The sequence below is a fragment of the Suricata suricatta genome, chromosome 1 (genome assembly GCF_006229205.1).
Source record: "Suricata suricatta isolate VVHF042 chromosome 1, meerkat_22Aug2017_6uvM2_HiC, whole genome shotgun sequence".
In the NCBI taxonomy this organism is placed as follows: domain Eukaryota; kingdom Metazoa; phylum Chordata; class Mammalia; order Carnivora; family Herpestidae; genus Suricata; species Suricata suricatta.
Genome location: NC_043700.1, coordinates 38,613,704 through 38,635,163, shown reverse-complemented (window position 1 = coordinate 38,635,163; position 21,460 = coordinate 38,613,704). Strand labels below are relative to the sequence as shown.

At 35.0% G+C, this 21,460-nt stretch overlaps 1 protein-coding gene across 3 annotated transcripts in view; it reads right to left on the bottom strand.

The window, feature by feature from the left end:
- Window positions 1-21,460, bottom strand: part of PSD3 (pleckstrin and Sec7 domain containing 3) — a 442,746-nt gene that overhangs the window by 185,247 nt on the left and 236,039 nt on the right. The window lies entirely within an intron of this gene.

Sequence of the window (21,460 nt, the reverse complement as noted above, 5' to 3'; positions counted from 1 at the left end):
AACCACAAAATTAACAATTACCAAAGGTGTATATTTGGTGATCAAATTAAAAAATGTGGTTTCTTTCTCCATTGCTATTTGATTATTGTAAAATAATCTTTTTCCTTGCTGCTTTAAGAAAATTTTATCACTATATTTTGTAAATTTAATTGCAATATAACTTGGTGTTGGCCTGCTTTTGCTGCTTTTAATGGGAGTTCTCTGTGTCTCCTGGATCTGGATGTCTTTTTCCTTCCCTCAATTTGGGATGTTTTCATCTATTCTCTCCTCAAATAAATTTTCTGCTCTCTTTTCTGTCTTATTCTTTTGTCACTCCTATAATATGAATGTTGATGGAACCACTCAGTTTCCAAAGTCCATTCTCATGTTGCATAATTCTTCTTTTATTCAGCTTCATTTCTTTCAATTATTTTGTCTTCTAAGTCATTGTTCCTCTACTACTTACAGCCTGCTGTTCATTGCATCAAGCATGTTTCTAATGCCATTTATTGCACTCTTATCTCTGAATGGTTCTGTTTTAACTTTCTTATTTCTGTGGTATAAGTGTCCTGAATGTTTTCCGATATTTAGCTCAAGCTCAGTGACTATCCTTATATTTGTTGCTTTAAATTCTCCATCATGAATGTTACTCATATCTTTTTCTTAAATATCTGGCTGTGGATGTAATTTGTTCTTTCATTTGGTATAAATTCTTCTATCTTGACATTTTATCTAAGTTTTTCCTTTTCTTCTGTGCTAGAAGAGCTAGTTATGTATCCTCCTCCTGAAAACAATGGGTCTTTTAGAAGAGAATATGTAGTGTCCAGGCCCTGGCGATTCAGGGATTTTTTTTCTGGTGTGTGCTGTCTCTGCTTTGCTATTGTGTTTTGGCTACTGTATCTTTCAGGTTGGTCATCTGCAGAGGCTCTCCCTGCCTTCTATGAGCAGTGTTTGTTCCCTGGCCTGAATGTGTCAAGTTTTATGTAGATTTGTACTGGTTCGCTTGTGAAATGAGACCTGACCTGACACAAGCTCCACCAGAACCCTCTGGTCAGTAGACATGGTATGGGCAGTGGTTTCTGCTGGTCCTTTGGGGTTGGGGCCCACCATGCTGGGAATGAGGCAAGCTTACCTGATAAGGGCAGTCCCACCACAATGTATGGAGTTGGGGCCTGGTATATGCAAGTTAGGCAGCCATTGTAGGCAATATGCTACTTCCTGTAAGTTGCTGTGTTTTTGCTGTGTGGCCAGGGATGGAAACGGCACTGGCCAGTTCCTTTGTTCCTGAAGAGGTATCTCTGTGAATGCTGCCCCCGTCAGGAACATGTCCCAAGAAGAGTGAATAATCTCCCTCTTGGGTGCCCCAGGCATTTTTCAGATTGCTGTTTCCATGCTGCTACCCGTTTGGTAGGTTTTTCTGCCTTCTCTCCAGAGCAGCACAGTGCCCTCTGGGCTATATCCCAGCCAAGCCCCATGACCTTTAAAAATCCAGGCTCTTGGGTCACCTGGCAGGCTTAGTTGGTTAAGTATCTGACTTGGCTCAGGTCATGTTCTCAAGGGTCATGGGTTGGAGCCCTGCATCAGGCTCTATTCTGACAGTGCAAAGCCTGCTTCAGGTTCTCTGTCTCCCTCTCTCTCTCTCTGCCTCTCCTATCTTGCTCACTCTCTCTTAAAAATAAACATTAAAAAAAATACAAGTTCTAGGCAATTTCTCATGCTATCCAGTCTATCTTGTTTTCCAAGTCAATGGCTTTGAGGAAATGTTCTTTTGTGTGTTCCCTGTTGCTCCTCTCTCTCATCCTTCTCTGTGACCACAACTCTCTCCCCTCTGTAGCACCTGGAATCAGTTTCTCCGCTAAACCACATCTCCGTACTTCCTACCTTCTTTGATGGGGATTCTTCTCTCCCTTAAGTTGTGGAGTTTGTTGTCTGTCTTCATGTCAATTTCTGGGTTATTTAGGATGATTGGATAGTTATCTAGTTGTATTCCTAGGGCAACATGAGCCTAGGGTCCTCCTACTCTGCTGCCATCCTCCTCTCCCTCCCTCATGATTTATGCATGTAAGAAATTTAATTATTTATTAGTTTATTTTAAATTAATGGTCACTATTCATTTTCAAAAAATTATCTTCTGAATAATGCGAAAACACTTGAAAATTATAATTAATTATTGTATGGATCAGATTTCCTCTTCTATGTTGCTTTATTAAAAATTTTTTTGAGTGTAGCTGACTACTTAATGTGAGACAGTTAAAGTATACTGTATGAGGATTTAATATACATGTATATATATAAATATGTGAGGTGATGGAGTTAACACACTCATCACCTCACATATTTATATATATACATATATTTTGTGTGTGAAGATAAATTCTATTCTCAGAAAATTTCAATTATTCAATGCACTGTTATCAACTGTACTCAACATGGTATACATTACTTCCTTAGATTGTATCCATCTTATACCTGGAAGTTTATATCCTTTTATCACCTGTTCCCTACTTCCCTCACAACTCAACTCCTGAAAGTGGCTTATGTTCTTCATTGTTGTGAATTCAACTTTCTTTTAAAATTCCACATATTACAGGAGCGTCTGGGTGACTCAGTCGTTTAAGCATCTGACTTCAGCTCAGGTCATGATCTCACTGCTCATGGGTTCGAGCCCTGCATTGGGCTCTGTGCTGACAGCTCAGAGCCTACAACCGGCTTCAGAGTCTGGATCTCCCTCTCTCTATCTGTCCCTCCCCTACTTACACTCTCTCTCAAAAATGAAAAAAATGTTAAAAAATGTTTTTTAAATTTCACATATAACAATACCACAAGGAATACCATGTAGTATTTGTCTTTCTCTGTCTTACGTCAGTTAGCATAATGGCTTCCAGATTCATTCATGTTTGCTGTCTATGACAAGCTTTCACTCTTTAATAAGGTTGCATAATATTCCATTGTGTATATATAGTTCTATCCATACACTTATAAATAGGCATTTAAGTTTTCCGCATACTGTGGATATTATAAACAATTCTGCTATAAATATGAGAGTACAGGTAATTGTTTCAGATTATTATTTTGTGTTCTTTGGCTATATATTCAGAAGTGGGATTATTGGTAGTTCTATTTTTAATTCGTTAAGGAACCTCCATACTGTTTGCCATGGAAGCTGTACAGGTTAACATTCCACCAACAGTGTAAGTATCTTTTCCCATTTTAGTAGGTTGCCTTTTTATATTGTTAATGGTTTCCTTTGTTGTGTGGAATTATTTAGTTTGAGGTGGTCTCACTTAATTTTGCTCTTGTTTCTAAATCTAAAAATTCACTATCAAGACCAATGTCAAGGAGCACACTCTTTAGGTTTTCTTCTAGGAGTTTTATGGTTTCAGGTCTTATGTTCAAAGATTTTATCCATTTTGAGTTGATTTTTGTGTAAAGTAGAAGACAGAGGTCAAATTTCATTCTTTTCCCTGGGGTATCCAGTTTTCCTAAAAACCATTTATTGTAGGGGTAATCTTTTCCCTACTGTACATCTTTGCTGTCCTGTCAAAAATTAATTGAACAAATTCTAAGAGTTTATTTCTAGGCTCTCTATTCGATTCCATTGATATGTGTGTCATTGATTTTTTATGTCAATATCAAACTATTGATTACAATAGATTTGTAATATAGTTTGAAATCAGGAATTATAATGTCTCTAGCTTTGTTCATTCTGAAGATTGCTGTGGTCAGATAACACAAAAAAGAGAACTATAGGCATCTCTCATGAATATAGATGTAAACTTCTCAACAAAACATTAGACAAGTAAAGCCAACAATATATTTTGAAAAATCATGCATCATGATCAAGCAGGATTTATTCTGAGCATACAAGTGTGGTTCAATATTTGCAAAACAGTCAACAGGATACATCACAGCAATAAGAGAAAGGATAAAAAACATTTCAATAGATACAGAAAAAACTTTCTATGAATATAACTTCCATTCATGATAAAAATCCTCTGCAAAGTCTGTATAGAGCTAACATATCTCAGTATAATAAAGGCCTCATATGAAAACCCACAGCCAAAATCATACATAATGGGGAAAAAAATGGAGAGCTTTTCTGGTCAGGTGAGGAACAAAACAAGGATGTCCACTTTCCCCACTGTTATTCAACACGGTACGGGAAACCTTAGCCACAGAAATTAAACAATATAAAGAAATAAAAGGCATCCAAATTGGTAAGGAAGAATTCAAACTTTTACTATTTGCATATAACATGATACTATATACAGAAACCCTAAAGACTTCACCAAACAACTACTAGAACTAATAAATGAATTCAATAAAGTTGCAGGATACAAAATCATTTGAATTCCTATACTGTCATGAAGCAGCAGAAGAGATATTAAGAAAAGAATTCTATTTAACAGTAAGATAACTAGCAATAAACATAACTAAAGAGGTGAAAGACCTGTACTCTGAAAACCATAAAACACTGATCAAAAGGGGTGCTAGGGTGGGTAAGCTGGTTAAAGGTGACTGTTGATTTTGGCTCAGGTCATGATTTTATGGTTCATGAAGTTTGAGCCCTTCACTGGGCTTCTAACTGACAGTGCAGACTATGCTTGGGATTTTCTCTCTCTCTTTGCCCTCCTGCACATTCTCTCTCTCTCAGACTAAACAAAAAAAAATGAAAAACACACAAAAATACTGACAAAAGAAGTTCAAGACAATGCAAAGAAATGGAAAGGCATTCCATGCTCATGGATCGAAAGAACAAAATTTTTAAAACAATGTGCAGATTTAATGCAATGCCATAAAAATCAAGGTGCAAGTATCTCTTCCAATTAGCATTTTCGTATTGTTTGGGTAAATACCTAGTAGTACAATTCCTGAATCTTAGGGTAGTTCTATTTTTTTAATGTTTATTTTATTTTGGAGAGCGAGAGAAAGAGCGAGAGAATAAGTGGGAAGGGGCAGAGAGAGATGGAGATACAGAATCTGAAAAAGGCTCCAGGCTTTGAGCTATCAGCACAGAGCTCAATGTTGGGGCTCAAACTCATGGGTTGCAAGATCAATACCTGAGCTGAAGTTGGCGCTCAACTGACTGAGCCACCCAAGTGCTCCAGGATAGTTCCATTTAAAAAGTTTTGAAGAATCTGCATACTGTTTTCTACAGTGGCTATACCAATTTGCTACGAACAGTGTGAGATGCTTCCCCCTTCTCTGCATCCTTGCCAATGCCTCTTGTTTCTTGTGTTGTTAATTTTAGCTATTCTGACAGGTAGAGGTTATTATCTCATTATAGTTTTGAGTTGCATTTCCCTGATGATGAGTGTAGTTGAGCATATTTTCATGTGTTCGTTGCCCATCTGTATGTCTTCTTTGTGAAAATGTCCATGTCTTCTGCCCATTTTTTAATTGGATTATTTGCTTCTTGGGTTTTGAGTTTAATAAATTCTTTATATATGTTGGATACTAGTCCTTTATCAGTTATGTCATTTGCAAATATCTTCTCCTATTCTGTAGGTTGTCTTTCAGTTTTGTGGACTGAAGATAGTCTCTTCAACAAGCCGTGTTAGGAAAACCGGATACTTACTTTCAAAAGAATGAAACTGGACCACTTTCTTTCACCATACAGAAAACTACACTCAAAATGGATTAAAGGCCTAAATGCATGAGCCCTAACCATAAAAATCAAGTAAGAGGACACAGGCAATAACTTTCTGACATCAGCTATAGCAATATTTTTTTACATATGTCTCCTAAGGCCAGGGAAACAAAAATAAAAATAGGCTATTAGAAATACATCAAAATGAAAAACATCTGCACAGTACAGGAAATAATCAGCAAAATGGAAAGGAAAGTAATACACACACACACACATGTGCATTCATGCTCACACTGGAATATTCTCAGCCATAAAAATGAATGAAATCTTGCCATTTGCAACAACATGGTTGGAGGTAGAGAGTATAATGCTAATCTAAATAGGTCAGTTAGAGAAAGACAAATGACCTTATGAGATGTGTGGAATTTAAGACACAAAACAAATTATTAAAGAAAAAATAAAAAGAGAAAACCAAAGAACAGATTCTCAACAATAGCAAACAAACTGATGGTTACCAGAGAGAGGGTGGGTAAGTTTATAGGTGAAATAGGGGATGGGGGTTAGTGTATAAAGTAAAGAGTATATAATAAATAAAATAAAATTTAAATAAAGATTTAAAGAAGTTTGACTATTTGACATCTTTTGTGTTTCCAGGTAAATTTTAGGATTGTTCTATTTCTGTGAAAAAGTGGTATGTAATTTTTGATAGGGATTGCACTGAATCTATAGATTGCTTTGGATAGGACAGACACTTCAGCAATATAATTATGGCAATGCTTTTCCCATTCTTTGTGCCCTCTTCAATTTCTTTGATCAGTGCCTTATAGTTTTCAGTGTACAGCCTTTCACTTCCTTCATTAAATTTATTCCTGGGGCACGTGGGTGATTAAGTCAGTTAAGCGTCTGACTTTGGCTCAAACTCTCATAGTCTGTGAGTTTGAGTCCTTTGTCTGGTTCTGTGCTGACAGCTCAAAGCCAGGAAGCTGCTTCAGATTCTGTCTCTGTCTCTCCCTGCCCCTTACCAAACCACACTCTGTCTCTCTCTCAAAAAATGAATAAAATATTAACATAAATGATTTTTGTATTTTGATATTATACACATTGTGCAACTTTACTGAGTTCTTTATTAAATCTAATAGTGATTCTGTTGAAGTCTACAGGGTTTTCTAGTTTTAATATGTCATTGGCAGAGATAATTTTACTTCTTAATTTTTTAAAAGATTTTTTAAAAAGCTTATATATTTTTTAGAGACAGAATGAGCAGAAGAAGGGCAGAGAGAAAGGAAGACAGAGGATCCAAAGCAGACTCTGTGCTGAGAGGAGAGAACCTTATGTGGGGCTTGAACTCAGAAACCTTGAGATCTTGACCTAAGCTGAAGTCAGAAGCTTAACCAACTGAGTCACGCAGGTGCCCCACTTCTTCCTTTTTGATTTGTGTGTCTTTCTTTTTCTTTAAAATAGTTTATTGTCAAATTGGTTTTTTGATTAACTCCTCTGGTTAAGACTTGCAGTACTATGCTGAATAAATTGTTGAGAGTGGGCATCCTTGGGTATTGCTCCTTAAGTTAGTGGAACTGATTTTAGCATTTCACTGTTGACTAGGATATAAGATATGCAGTTGTCACATACAGCCTATACTATGTTGAGGTACAACCTCTTTCTACCTAGTTTGTTACCTTAAAAAGATGTTAAATATTATCAAATGCTTTTTCTGAGTTTACTGAAACAAAAATATAGTTTTTAGGCTTCATTTTGATCATGAAGTATATCACATTTATTGATTTGTACATGTTCAACCATCCTTGCATCTCTAGAATAAATTTGGGAACTGGACTTTTTTTTTTTTTTTGGTCTGTATCCTTGTCTGGCTTTTGTATCAGGGCAATGCTGGCTTTGTAAAATAATTTAAAAAGTTTTCACTCCTGTTTACTTTTTAGAATAGTATTAGAAGGATTGACATTAATTCATTGATGTTTGGTAGAATTTATCAGTGAAAACATCAGGTCTTGGACTTTTATTTTTTGGGAAGTATTTGCTTGCTGATTCGATCTCCTTAATAGTAATCGGTCTGTTGTTTTTTCTGCTTCTTTTTTTGTTTGTTTGTTTCTGCTTTTTTTTTCATGATTTAGTCATGGCAGGGTGCTTATTTCTAGGGATTTTTTTACTCTAATTTGTTGGCATAAAAATCTTTTATGTGGTATCAGTTGTAATGTCTATTTCATTTCTAATTTTCTATATTTGAGTCCTCTTCTTATGTCTATTTTGTTTAAATTTTTGAATTGAGCTCTTTGTTTCATTGATCTTTTCTATTATCCTTTTTAGACTCTGTTCCACTCTGACTTTAGTTATTTCTTTTTCTTCCCTTCTAACTTAGGGTTTAGTTTGTTCTTTGTCTAATCTGAGGTATAAAATAAGGTTGTTTATTTGAGATCTTACCTTTTACTTTATGGAGGCATTTATTACTATAAACTTCACTCTTAGAATTGCTTTTCATGGATCCCATAGGTTTGGTATGTTGTATTTCCATTTTCATTTATCTCAAGATATTCTGGGGGGTCATCTGGGTGGCTCAGTCAGTTAAGCAGCTGAGTCTTGATTTTGGCTCAGGTCATGTCCTCATGGTTCATGAGTTTGAGACCCACATTGAGTTCTCTGCTGACAGTGGGGAGTATGCTTGGGATTCTCTCTCTTCTTCTGTCTCTGCCCATCCCCTACTCTTTCTCTCACTCTCAGAAAATAAATAAACTAAAAATATTTTTAAAAAGGTATTTTTTATTTCTTTTCTAAAAGTTATCTGGGTTATTTCTACTTTCTATGTCTTATTTTCATAATAAAAATTATTTGTGTTTATAAACAGCATCACTATAATAATATCAAAAGGTAGTGTTATAGACCTTTCATAGTTTGGAATCAGTCCAGAAAGAAGATTCCTCGTATTCAAATAGGTTATTCTATTGTCACTATGAAGACTTAATACTGTTAAGACATACACTTGTATTCATTTGAAAAACAAAAAAAAATCCCTTGCATTAAAAAATAAAGAACTGCAGTTTCAAATTCAAATACTGCATGTTTAAAATCACTCTATTCTATGTAGAGTCTTACATATTTTTTTATGTTTGTGCAATTGAGTATACAAAGCAAATTTTGGTATGTGCAAGCCAAAATCCATTTACCGGAAACAGTTAAATCTCCTTTCTAATTTCACCTGTATACAAAGTACTTACAAATATTAGACTTATTTTTTCACTATACTATTCTATGTTACATTATTTAATCATCAGAAATATAAATTATGATAGTTTAATTATATTAAATTTATTTTTAATGTGTATCAGCCACATTCCTAAAAGAGAGCACATGATACACATGTCTATGTTATTTTATTATTTTTTTTAATGTTTTTTTAATGTTTATTTTTGAGAGAGAGAGAGAGAGAGAGAGAGCGAGTGAGCAAGTGTGCATGAGTGGAGAAGGGGCAGAGAGAGAGGGAGACACAGAATCCAACCTGGAGCAGGCTCCAGGCTCTGAGCTGTCAGCACAGAGCCTGATGCAGGGCTTGAACTCATGAACAGAGAGATTATGACCTGAGCGAAAGTCAGGCGCTTAACTGACTAAGACACCTAGGCACCCCTTTTTTACTTTTTTTTTTTTTTTAACATTTATTCATTTCTGAGAGATAGAGACAGAGCATGAGTGGCGAGGGGCAGAGAGAGAAAGAGGAAGACACAATCTGAAGCAGGGTCCAGGCTCTGAGCTGTCTGCATAGAGCGTGACACAGGACTTGAACTCATGAACTGCGAGATCATGATGGGAGCTGAAGTTGGAGGCTTAATCAACTGACCCACCCAGGTGCTCTGCACATGGCTATTTCTAAAACAATTGTGACTGCTTCAAAATTAGTAAGTCCAAGACAAAAATAATAGTAAATTTTGCAGTTTTTCTTCTTCTATTCAAAGTACTATTTTTTCATTCTGAAGGAGAAAAATGGGATATAGATTAGGAGTTAATATAACTGTTTGACCTCAAAATTTATTCATAAAGCTACTCTCAATATTCGGTGATTTACTAATTTTGCAGGGTTTTGAGCAATGAATAGAAAAAAAGAGATTATCCTGGGAATTATGCTGAGTGTTTTCAAAATGAAGAGCTATAAGAAATTACTACTACATACATTGTTACCAAGCTTGTTTTTTTAAACAGTTTAATATTTTGCAGGGAGTAAACTAAACAAAATCTGAGTATAAAATTGATAAAGCATAATTCTGCTTTATAAAATTTAATGTATAATATTTGTTATATAGTATATCAACTAGAATGGTGGAATGGTTTTTTATAAACACACAGTATATATATAAAACTTGGACTATATATCACAATGTAGTCAGCCTCAGCATCCTGTTTAATTTTGTACTTTGGATGGCTATACAATTTTGTAAAAATTTTCATTCATACAAAAAACTGACTATAGATGATAAAAGTTTTTAAGTTGCCTACTTCTGCAAGTGAGACAGAAGGAGATTATTGAGATTTATAAAAGCAATAATATGCTAATATATTAATGTATAAACATTTCAAAACATGTAATGCATTTTATATAAAAAATTTTTTTAATGTTTTTTTAAAATTTATTTTTGAGAGACAGAGAGAGACAGCACAAGCAAGGGAGGGTCAGAGAGAGAGGGAGACACAGAATATGAAGCAGGCTCCAAGCTCTGAGCTAGCTGTCAGCACAGAGCTGACGTGGGCCTCGAATCCAGAACCGTGAGGTCATGACCTGAGCTGAAGCCAGATGTTTAGCCAGCTGAGCCACCCAGGTGCTCCTGCATTTTGTATTTTAAGCTGAAAGTTTAAAATACTTTTTAAAATGAATGTAGAATAAAATTGTTTTAAAATCCTGAAGCACTATGGAAAACCCTTTAGTTTCAGTCAACACACATACACAATTTCAAAAGCATTGTACTTAAAAGAGTTAGCATCAAAAACATGTCCCACTTACTGCAAAAAATTCATTTCTGGAAATCAATGTTTGGTCAATAAATGCCAAATGGTACTTGAAAGGGAAAAAAATTAATACAGTGTATTACATGTCAATCTCAGTTTCTTAAGAAGTGCTTAAGGCACATTAAAAATGCCTATATATAAATAATAATCACTCATATAGGATATGAGGTTCTTAAAGTATTGCTTCCATATCCCCAAATATTTGTTTTTAAACAAATAAATGCATTTTATGTTTCCTACCTCGTTTTGCATGAGTAACATTCTAGTTCAAGAAAATTATTTAATGACACCTGGGCATACTTTTCAAAATGACTACATTAATATCTTGTAATGTCATTTCAGACTTTCCACACATGTTGCATTGTTGAAAATGCTGTACTGAGTTTTGGGGATACAATTATAATTTCTCTTCATATAAACATCAACCAAAAGAAGCTTGTAGAGTTACAGTGTTTAATATGGTAGCCACTTGAATTTGAAAAGTGGATAATCCAAATTGAGATGTGCAGTAAGTGAAAAAATATACACCAGATTTCGAAAGACTTAGTACAAAAAAGGGGAAGAAATGTTTCAGTAGTTTTTTACTGATTACGTATGGAAATGATAATATTCTGGATATACTGAATAATTTTTAAAAATACATTACAAAATTAATTTCACTGATTTCTTTTTGCTTTTATAATATGCTACTAAAATTTTTTAAATTACATTATGTAGTATGCACTACATTTCTTTTAGACAGTGCTGTTGTTAGAGCAGCTTGTATATTCTAGGATATCTGAGTATTAAAAAAATAAGACAACAATAACAAATGTTCAACAGAGTACAACTCAGTAAAACTCTGAATATTAGTGAGGGTTAAAAATGTCAATTCTGCAAAGCAAGTATTTTTTGATATTTTGAAAATTAATGAAATGACCTTGTCAAGCTCTGAGAGTAAATATCTACTGTAGTCTGAGATGTAGACATGCTCTATCTGGTGGTGGCATTTTTTTGGGGGGGTGGAGGAAGGGCTTAAATATGCATGGCTCTGTGCTGGCTGTCTGGGACTTCCAGGATGCAAGTGATACCAGATAAAGTGAAGATCTTTTTTGACAGCCATACCTCCACCCCTGCAGTATAGTATGCCCTCCTTCTCTATTATTCCTGCCCTTCATCGCATGTCTCCTTCATCCCCTGAAAAACCTGTGCCAGAGCTCCACTTGAGATACAGGATTGGCACAGAATAGGAACCAATTACTTTACACCTGAATTCCTGACTGCATCATAATTGAATTTTATTGTTTTTATAGATATCTATCCTACGTGCCAGTGCTTCCCCATAAGGAAGATTATTCCCACTGTATACACGTGAAGATATAAATTAGTATTTTGATAAAAATTACTCTATAAATAAAGTTAGCTCATTTCTATAGAAAACAGCTCACCTAATTGTGACTTTTCTGTGTACACTGAGTGACTAAGAAATTTTCAAGATGATGGTACTTTGTTAAAGTAAAAAGGAGGAAACACAACAGGGCTCTCTGTGTTGATTGTGAGAAGCATGATTCATACCCGAGTATTTTGTACATTTAAAAAAACAATCATAGTGGGGTATTTTCTACTTAGCTTCCAGGCATCTCAAAGCTTCCTTACAACCTACAAAACTTTCCCCAACAATCTTCATACTAATCTATTCTCTCAGTAATCAAGTATATAACTCACAGGATGTCTAGGTCCATTAACTACTTGTAGTTCAATTCAAGAATGACAAAAACTCTACCGCTGAGCAGATAACCTTTCTACTTCTCTGTTCTTTCTAAAAGGCAATTATAAATCATGAATTTCCTACATTTCACCTACTCAATACAGGTAATTCACTGTGAAATAAAAAAAATCAGACAAGAAATCATACAAATCCACTAAGGTCTTATATTTCAAAGGAATTCCACAAAGAATGGAAAACAAGTGCTTCCTAAAATTTATAAAATCTGAATAACATTACATTGACCCAGACACTGAGCAGATTTTAAAATGCCTTATTCTAGGGACACCCGCGTGGCTCAGTCAGGTAAACACCTGACTTTGGCTCAGGTCACGACATCAGGTGCTGACAGGCGCTGACAGCTCAGAGCCTGGAGCCTGCTTCAGATTCTGTGTCTCCCTCTCTCTCTGCTCCTCCCTGGCTCACACTCTATCTCTCTTTGTCTCTCAAAAATGAATGTTAAAAAAATTCTGATAAGTCTCATCATAGTGGAGTTTCTGTTTTAACAAAGTAATTAAGCTAGAACCAAACTCAAAATACATTAACTCAAAGGGCCTCAGCTATGTGGAAATCAAATAGTGAAATCAAATATAAATTGGTGGTGCTTGTGTGTGCCTGTGTGGCAGTAGGGGGTGAGAAATAACTGAAGAATAGAAAACAAAAACACCTTCCATACCAAAATTGAAATATTATTCAGTTGTACTAAAAATATGATATTGGAGATGGACAATAAAGATAAGTTCCCCAGGCCGAAAATTGAAGAGGGTACTTCCAGAATTTACATTTATATGTGCAATTTACTCTTTTATAATGGTGCAGTTCCAGTGGCATTAAGTACATTCACATTGTTGTGAAGCCAAAATTACCATCCATCTCCGGAATTTTAATCATCTCAAACTGCAGCTTTACACCGGTTACGTAACTGCTTCTCATTTACTCCTCCTCCAGCCACTAGCAACCACCATTCCATTTTCTGTCTGTATGAATTTCACTAACTCTAGGTACACCTCATTTAAATGAAATAATACAGTGTTTGTCTTTTTGTGACTGTCTTATTTCATTCAGCATAGTGTCCTAAAGGCTCATCCATGTTTCAGAATTTTATTCCTTTTTAAGGCAATATTCCATTGTGTATGTATATGTGTGTGTGTTCACCCATTTTGTTTAAGCATTCATCCATCAAGGAACACTAGGTTGCTTCCACACTCTGGCTACTGTGAATAATGTTGCTATGAACATGGGTGTAAAAATATCTGGAATCCTTGTTTTCAAGTTCCTTTGGAGATATTCTCAGAAGTACAAATGCTAGAACATATGGTAATTCTTTAAACTTTTTGAGGAATTGCCTGCCGCTGTGGCCATGCCATTTTACATTCTTTCAGATGGTACAGAGTTCCTTTACTCCGCATGCTTGCCAACACTTATTTTCTGTTGATTTGATAACAGGCATCCTAATGGGTACAAGGGTTGTCTAATTGAGATTTTGATTTTTATTTCCTTAATGATCAGTGATATTTGAGCATCTTTTCATGTACTTATGGACCATTTGCACATCTTCTTTGGAGAATTATCTATTCAAGTCTTTTGTTCATTATGTAATCAGGGTTTTTGTTGTTGTTGTTGTTATATGTTTTTTATTTGTTTGTTAATTTTTAAAGTGTCAACCTTTATATATTATGGATGTTAATCTTTTATCAAATATGTGACTTGCAGATATTTTGTCCCATTCCATGGTTTGCCTTTTTACTCTGTTGATAATGTCCACTGATATACAAAATTTTAAAATTTTGATGAAACCTCGCTAACATTTCTTTTGTTGCCTGTATTTTTGGTGTTATAGCCAAAAAAATCACTACCACATTCAGTGTCATCAAGTATTTCCCCTTATGTTTTTTTCTAAGAGTTTTCTATTTTAGCCATAACATTTAGAACTTTTGAATCATTTTAAGATAATTTCTGTGTATAGTGTATATGGTGTATAAGTTTCAACTTCATTTTTTTCTCATGTGTAAGTTCAGTCTTCCATTTGCCAGTTGTTGAAGACGGTGTCCTTTCTTCCCTGAATAGATATAGTAACTTGTTGAAAACCATTTGACCACATATGGGAGTGTTTATTTCTGGCTCTCTATTCTGTTTCATTGGTCTATATATCTGTCTTTATGTCAGTTTTGATTACTGTATGCACTGTTTTAAGTACCATGGCTTAGTAGGTAAGTTTAGAAACCATGAAGTGTAAGGGTTCCAACTTTATTTTTTTCAAGATTGTTTTGGCTATCTGGGGTTCCTTCAGATTCCCTATGAATTTTAGAATTTGCAAGAACAAGAAAAGAAGTGTCATTTAGGAATGTGCTCAAACTGCATTGAATCTGTAGGTTGTTATAGGCAGAACTGATGCCTTAACAATAGTTTAAGTCTTCCAACGCATGAACACAAGATGTTCTTCCATTTATTTGTGTTTTTGTTATTTCAATTGTCATTTTCGGTCCTGAAACATTTTCACTATTCAAGCTGCTTTAGAAAACTATATAGCAGGTAATTCCTCAAAAATTAAATAGAACTTTCTGTGTGCCTCAGGGGTGGATATGTTCATTGTACAAGTCTTTCATCTTCTTGCTTAAAATTCAATCCTAAGTATTTTATTTTCTTTTGATGCTATTAAAATGGAGATGTTTTCTCTTTTTTACATTGTTCGTTAGCATATACAAATCCAACTGGTATTTGTGTGTTGATTATGTGTTTTGAAGCTTTAGTAACAGTTTTTGTGTGTGTGTAATCTTCAGAAATTTTTATATACAAGATCATGTCATCAGTGAACAGAGATTATTTTACTTCTTCTTTTCTACAGTGGATGCCTTTTATTATTCTTGCCTAATTGCTCGGTGTGTTAGTCAGCCACAGCTGTCATCAAAATGTCACAAACCAGGTGGCTTGATCAATAAAAATTTATTCTCTCACAGTTCTGGAGGGTTAAAATTCAAGGTCGAAGTGCTGGCAGGACTCTCTCCATGGTTTGCAGAAGGTGGCTTTATTAGTGTCCTCAACATGGCCTTTTCTCTGTGTGAGGCAACTCTGCTGACTCTTATAATGATACTAGTCATATTGGATTAGGACCCACATTTATTACTTCATTTAAGCTGAGTAACCTCTTTAAAGGCTCTATTTCCAAATAAAGTCACATTAAGGATTAAGGCTTCAACATACAAATATAAAGGAGACACAATTCGGTCCATAACACTCTTATGATGACTTCTAGTATTACAGTGAAAAGAAGTGGTGAAAGTATCCTTTTTATCTTCCAATGTAAAGGAAAAGCTTTCAGTCTTTCACCATTGAGTATGATGTTAGCTCTAAAATTTTCATATATAAATGCTGAGGTAGTTTTCTCCTGTCCCTGATTCGTTGAGTGCTTGTATTCTGAAATAGTTTGTATTTTGTCCAGTGTGTTTTCTGCATCAATTGAAAATTTCATGGAGGATTTTTTCAGGGATATTATTTTGTAATTTTCTTGAGTATCTTTGATTGGCTTTGGTATCAGTGTAATATTTGCTTCAGAAATAGCTTGGAAATGTTTCCTCTACTTCAGTTTTCTGGAAAAGTCTTAGGATGACTGGTCTAATTTCTTCTAAAAGTTTTGATAAAATTCTTCGGTAAGGCTATATAGTCCTGGGCTTTTCTTTGTTGGGAGGTTTATTATTACTGATTCAACCTCCCATCGGTCTGTCAGACTTTGTATTTCTTTATGATTCAGCCTTGGTAGGTTATAGGTTTCTAGAAATTGTTCATGTGTCATACGGTTAGTCAATTTGTTGGTGTACAATTTTTCACAGTAGTTTTTTTATAAACCATTTTATTTCAGTCAAATAAGTACTTACATCCCCTTTCATTTCTGATTTTAATTGAGTCTTCTTTTCCCTTAAGCTAGCTAAAGATTTATCAATTTATTGAAATTTTAAATTATTTTTGAATTTTCTGAGAGAGATAGAGCATGAGAGGGGGAGAGGGCAGAGAGAGGTGGAGACAGATGATCCAAAGCAGGTTCTGTGCTGACAGCAGTGCCGGATGTGAGGCTCAAATTCATGAACTGTGGGATCATGACCTGAGCTAAAGGTGGATGCTCAACCAACCTGAGGCACCCAGGTGCCCCTAGTGAACTTTTCAAAGTACTCTTGGTTTCAATGATTTTCTCTATTATTTTGCCATTCTCTATTTTATATCTCTGTGGAAAAGAACATTTGACAATTTGAAAATCTGACATTTATAGGCCATTAATATTTATTGACATAGTTAGATTAATAGTTAACATACTTGTTACTGTTTTCTATTCATTGCCCTTGTTATTAATTTCTATTTTTGTCTTCCCCCTCTTTTTCCTGACTTTTGGTGGTTTTAATTGAGCAGTTTATATGATTCTATTTTCTTAGTATGTCTGCTATTTTTTTAATGATTTATAGTAGTTGCCCTAAAGTTTGCAATATATATACAACTGATCCAAATCCACAAACAACCCTTCACAAGTAGTAGAAGTACTTTATAATAACAGAACCACCAAATTTCAGCCTCCTGTTCCTTGCATCATTATCATTCATATGACTTATCTATAAGAATATGTATAAATACATATATATGCATGAATACATAATCAAGTAATTGTTCTTATTATTTTGAACAAACTTATTAATTAGATACATTAATTACAAATACATGTTTTTTAGTTTATGTTCACATTTTCTTTTTATGATGCACTTCCTTTCTTTATGATCTGAAATTCCGATCTATATCATTTTCCCTCTCTATTAAGAACTTCTTTCAACCATTCTTATAATTCAGGTCTACTAGCAAATGCGCTCAATACTTGTGTGAGAATGGATTTGCATTTCTCCTTTACTATTTTCCCCATGTTTTACTGCAATATAACTGACATACATCATTTATAAGTTTTAAGAAATACAGCATAATGTCTTGATTTACATATATCCAGAGATGATTACCAGAACAAGTTTAGGTAGCATCCAACATCTCATACATATATAAGAAGCAAAAAGAAAAAAAAAAAAAAGAAAAGAAAAAAAATTTCTTACAAGAACTCTCAGGATTTACGCTTTTAACAACTTTTATTTATATATATCGTACAGCAGTATTAACTATACTCATCATGCAATACATTGCATCCCTAGTACTTACTTATAACTGGAAGTTTTTTTTATCTTTGACCAACAATCACTAATTCCCTTTCAACCACCCCCTAACCTACACTGTGGTAACCACAAATTGGATCTCTTTTTCTATGAATTTGAGATTTTTTTTCTTAAGATTCAACATATAAATGATATCACATAGTGTCTGTTTTTCTCTTATTTCACTTAGTATCCTTCAAGGCCCAACCATATTGCCACAAATGGCATGATTTCCTCATTTTTAAATCTGGGATAATGACATTGTGTGTGTGTATGTGTGTGTGCATATATTTAATGTGTGTGTGTGTATACTGTGTGTGTATATATACATATATATATACATATATACATATATATGTAATGTGTGTGTATATACCACACATACCAGAGCTTGTTTATCCATTCACTTATTGATGGACATTTAGGTTATTGGCTCTTCTAAATAGTGCTGCAGTTAACATAGTGGGTGGAGGTATCTTTCCAATTTAGTGCTTTCATTTCCTTTGGATATATTATTCCCAGCAGTGAAATTGCTGGATTATGTGATAGTTCTAATTTGAATTTCTTTGAGAATATTCTGTCGGGGCCCTCCAAGTTTTCTGTCTGCCTCAGGCAAGGATTATCACTCAGTTGAGTGAGCCAGTAAACATCTGGAGGCTGGAGATTGCCATTTCCTGGTCAAAATAACTTTTGGCGACTGTCTTGCTGAGCTAGACGTGAGTGGCCAAGGCACACAAAAGATCAAAACCGTATTCAGTGTTAGTTCTCCATCCCCCAAGATGGCTGAGGCAAAGTCGGGGCGCTTCTTTGATATGCATTTGACTCTGTAGCCTGCCTAGGTCAGCTTGCCTTGTCTTCCCCCCACTGAAGACTGTATAAAGAACAGTTCTTTGAATAAACGCTCTCTTTCGGCCTGATCGGAGAACCTTGAGTTCTGTCTTTACTCTTTGCGTCTCCCTCTCCTGCCCCCTTTTTCTCTCCCTCCCTCAGGAAAAGGACCCGCGACAATTCTCCTCTCCGCCCTGCCCTGTCCCTCGGGGCAGATGGGGCAGATGAAACAGTTACCGCCTATCGCCCTGGACGAGCGGCCGGCCCTGGGGTTACAACAATATTCCATGCTGTTTCCCAAAACAGCTATATCAGTTTACAATCCCACCAACAGTGTGGATTCATTCCTGCCAGTATTTTTATTTCGTGCCTTTTTTATGATGGTCACCCTGGCATGAATGAAATTGTATCAGAGTGGTCTGAGGTGCATTTCCCAAATGACTAGTGAGGTTGAGCATCTTTTCATGTACCTGTTGGCTTTTTGTATATTTTCTCTGAAAAATGCATATACGGGTATTTTGTCCATTTTTAAATTAAATTTTGTGGTTTTTTTTAAATTCCTTTGGCTACTAAGTTGTAGGAGTCCTTTATATATTTTGGCTCTTAATTTTTAATCATAAAAGTTGTTTGAAATATTTCCCAGTCTGTGGGTTATCTTTCACTTTGTTGATTGTTCCTTCTGCTGTGCAGAAGCCTTCTAGTTTGATGTAGTTCCACCTGCTTATTTTTCTACTTTGTTGCTTATGCTTTAGGTGTCAAATAGAAAAATTACTGGCAAGACCCATGTCAAGGAGCTTTAGTCCTATGTTTCTTCTAGGAGTTTCATGGTTTCAGGTCTTACATTAAAGTTTTTAATACATTTCAACTTAGTTTTTGTGAGTGGCATAAAATAGTGTAAAAATTCCTTCTTTTACATGTGACTATCCAATTTTCCCAGCACCATTTATTTACGAAACTGTCTTTTCTGCATTGAGCATTCTTGGCTCCCTTGTTAAATATTACTTTGACTAATTCTGGGGTTTACTCTTCTTAGAATAGGTGTTGTTATGAATTCTCCTCCTAGAAATTCCTTTGCTGTACCGCCTATGTTGTGTATTCCCATTGTCTCATGATACTTTTTAAATTTCTCCTTTAATTTTTAATCCATTGGTTATTCCAAAGATTGCTGTTTAATTTCCACATATTTGTGAATTTTCCTTGTTATTCTAGTTTCATATCATTGTGTTCAGAGAAGATACTTGTTTTGATTTCAATCTTGACTTTGCGAAGACTTGTTTTGTGACCTAACATATGATCTATCCTGAAAATGTTACATGTGCACTTGAGAAGAATGTATTCTGGTATTGTAGGATACAATGTTCTGTATAAGCCTGTTTGCTGTATATGTCCATTTAAGTCTATAGTGTTGCTTAAATCTACTGTTTCCTTATTGATTCTCTGAGTGACCTATCCCATTACTGCAAATGAGATATTAATGTCAACTTTTATTTTATCAGTGATTACTTCTTCTTTTAACTCTGTTTAGGTGATCCAAAGTTGGTTGCATAAATATTCACAAGTTGTATCTTCTTTATTATTACATAATGGTTTGGTCTCTTTTTACCATTTTTAAAGTATATTTTGTCTGATATAAATAGGGCTATCTGTGCTGTTTTGTTTGTTTTGGTTACCATTACCTTAAAATGTCTTTTTGCACTCAGTCTGTGTATGCCTTAACAGCTAAAGTGAGTCTCTTATAAGCAGCATATAGTTGGATCTTGTTTTTCTTTCAATCCATTTAGGTATTCTCTTTTTATAGAGAAGTTTAATCCATTTATTTTTAAAGTAGTTATTGATAAGAACTTGCAATTAAAAGATTTAACAAAATGTCTTATGATTGTTCTGTAGATCCACCGTTCCTTCTTATCCTGTGATCACTTTTTGAGTATCTTGATGTCTGTGGTATCAGCATGCTCTGACTTTATAATGTTCTTTTAAGTACTTAGAATGGGTATTTCCTTTGTGGTTACCATGAGGTATACCTAAAATATCTTAAAATTATAACACCCTAATTTAAAATAATAACTTCAGTAGAATTCCCAAGTTTTATAGTTTTCCTTCTCCTCCCTCACATATTTTAAGTTACCGATGCTACAATTTGCATATATCTTACATTTTATAACTAATGACAGATTCTTGCAGTAATGCTATTTTACTATATTTAAGTTTAAAATTAGAGTTGTAAGTGAATTAATCATAACCATAACCCTATTACAGAATCAAATTCTGACTATAAATCGAATATTCCAGTGAGTCTTTATACTCCCTTCTATGTTTTCATGATGTTCATTACTGTCATTTTATTACCACTTAGATAAATCCCTTTAGCATTTCTTTTAAGGAAGGTCTAGTGGTAATAAGGAAGATCTAGTGGTAATTCTTTCTTTCTTTTTTTTTTTTTTGATACAGAGAGAGACAGAGCATAGAGGGGGAGGGGCAGAGAGAGAAGGAGACACAGAACCGGAAGCAGGCTCCAGGCTCTGAGCTAGCTGTCAGCACAGAGCCTGACCCAGGGCTCGAACCCACAAACATGAGATCTGACCTGAGCCAAAGTCGGAGGCTTAACCGACTGAGCCACCCAGGTGCCCCATGTCTAGTGGTAACAAATTCCCTTAGCTTTTGTTTGTCGCAGAATGTTTTTATTCCTCCTCCATCTCTGAAGGTCAGCTTCTTCAAATATAGTACTCTTGGTTGGCATTTGGCAGTGTTTTTCTTTCAATATTTCAAATGTGTCATACCACTCTCTTCTGGCCTGAAAATTTTCTGTTCAGAAAGCTGCCTTTTATAAAGGTTCCTTTTTATGTGGCCTCTAAGTTTTCTCTTGTTGCTTTTATTTTTTATATTTATTTATTTGTTTTTTAATAGTTTATTGTCAAATTGGTTTCCATATAACACCCAGTGCTCTTCCCCACAAGTGCCCTCCTCCATTACCACCACCTCTTTCCCCCAACCGCCTCGCCCTTCAACCCTCAGATCGTTTTCAATATTCAATAGTCTCTCAGATTTTGCGTCCCTCTCTCTCCCCAACTCTCTTTCCCTCTTCCCCTCCCCATGGTCCTTCGTTAGGTTTCTCCTGTTCTCCTGCGAGACCTATGAGTGCAA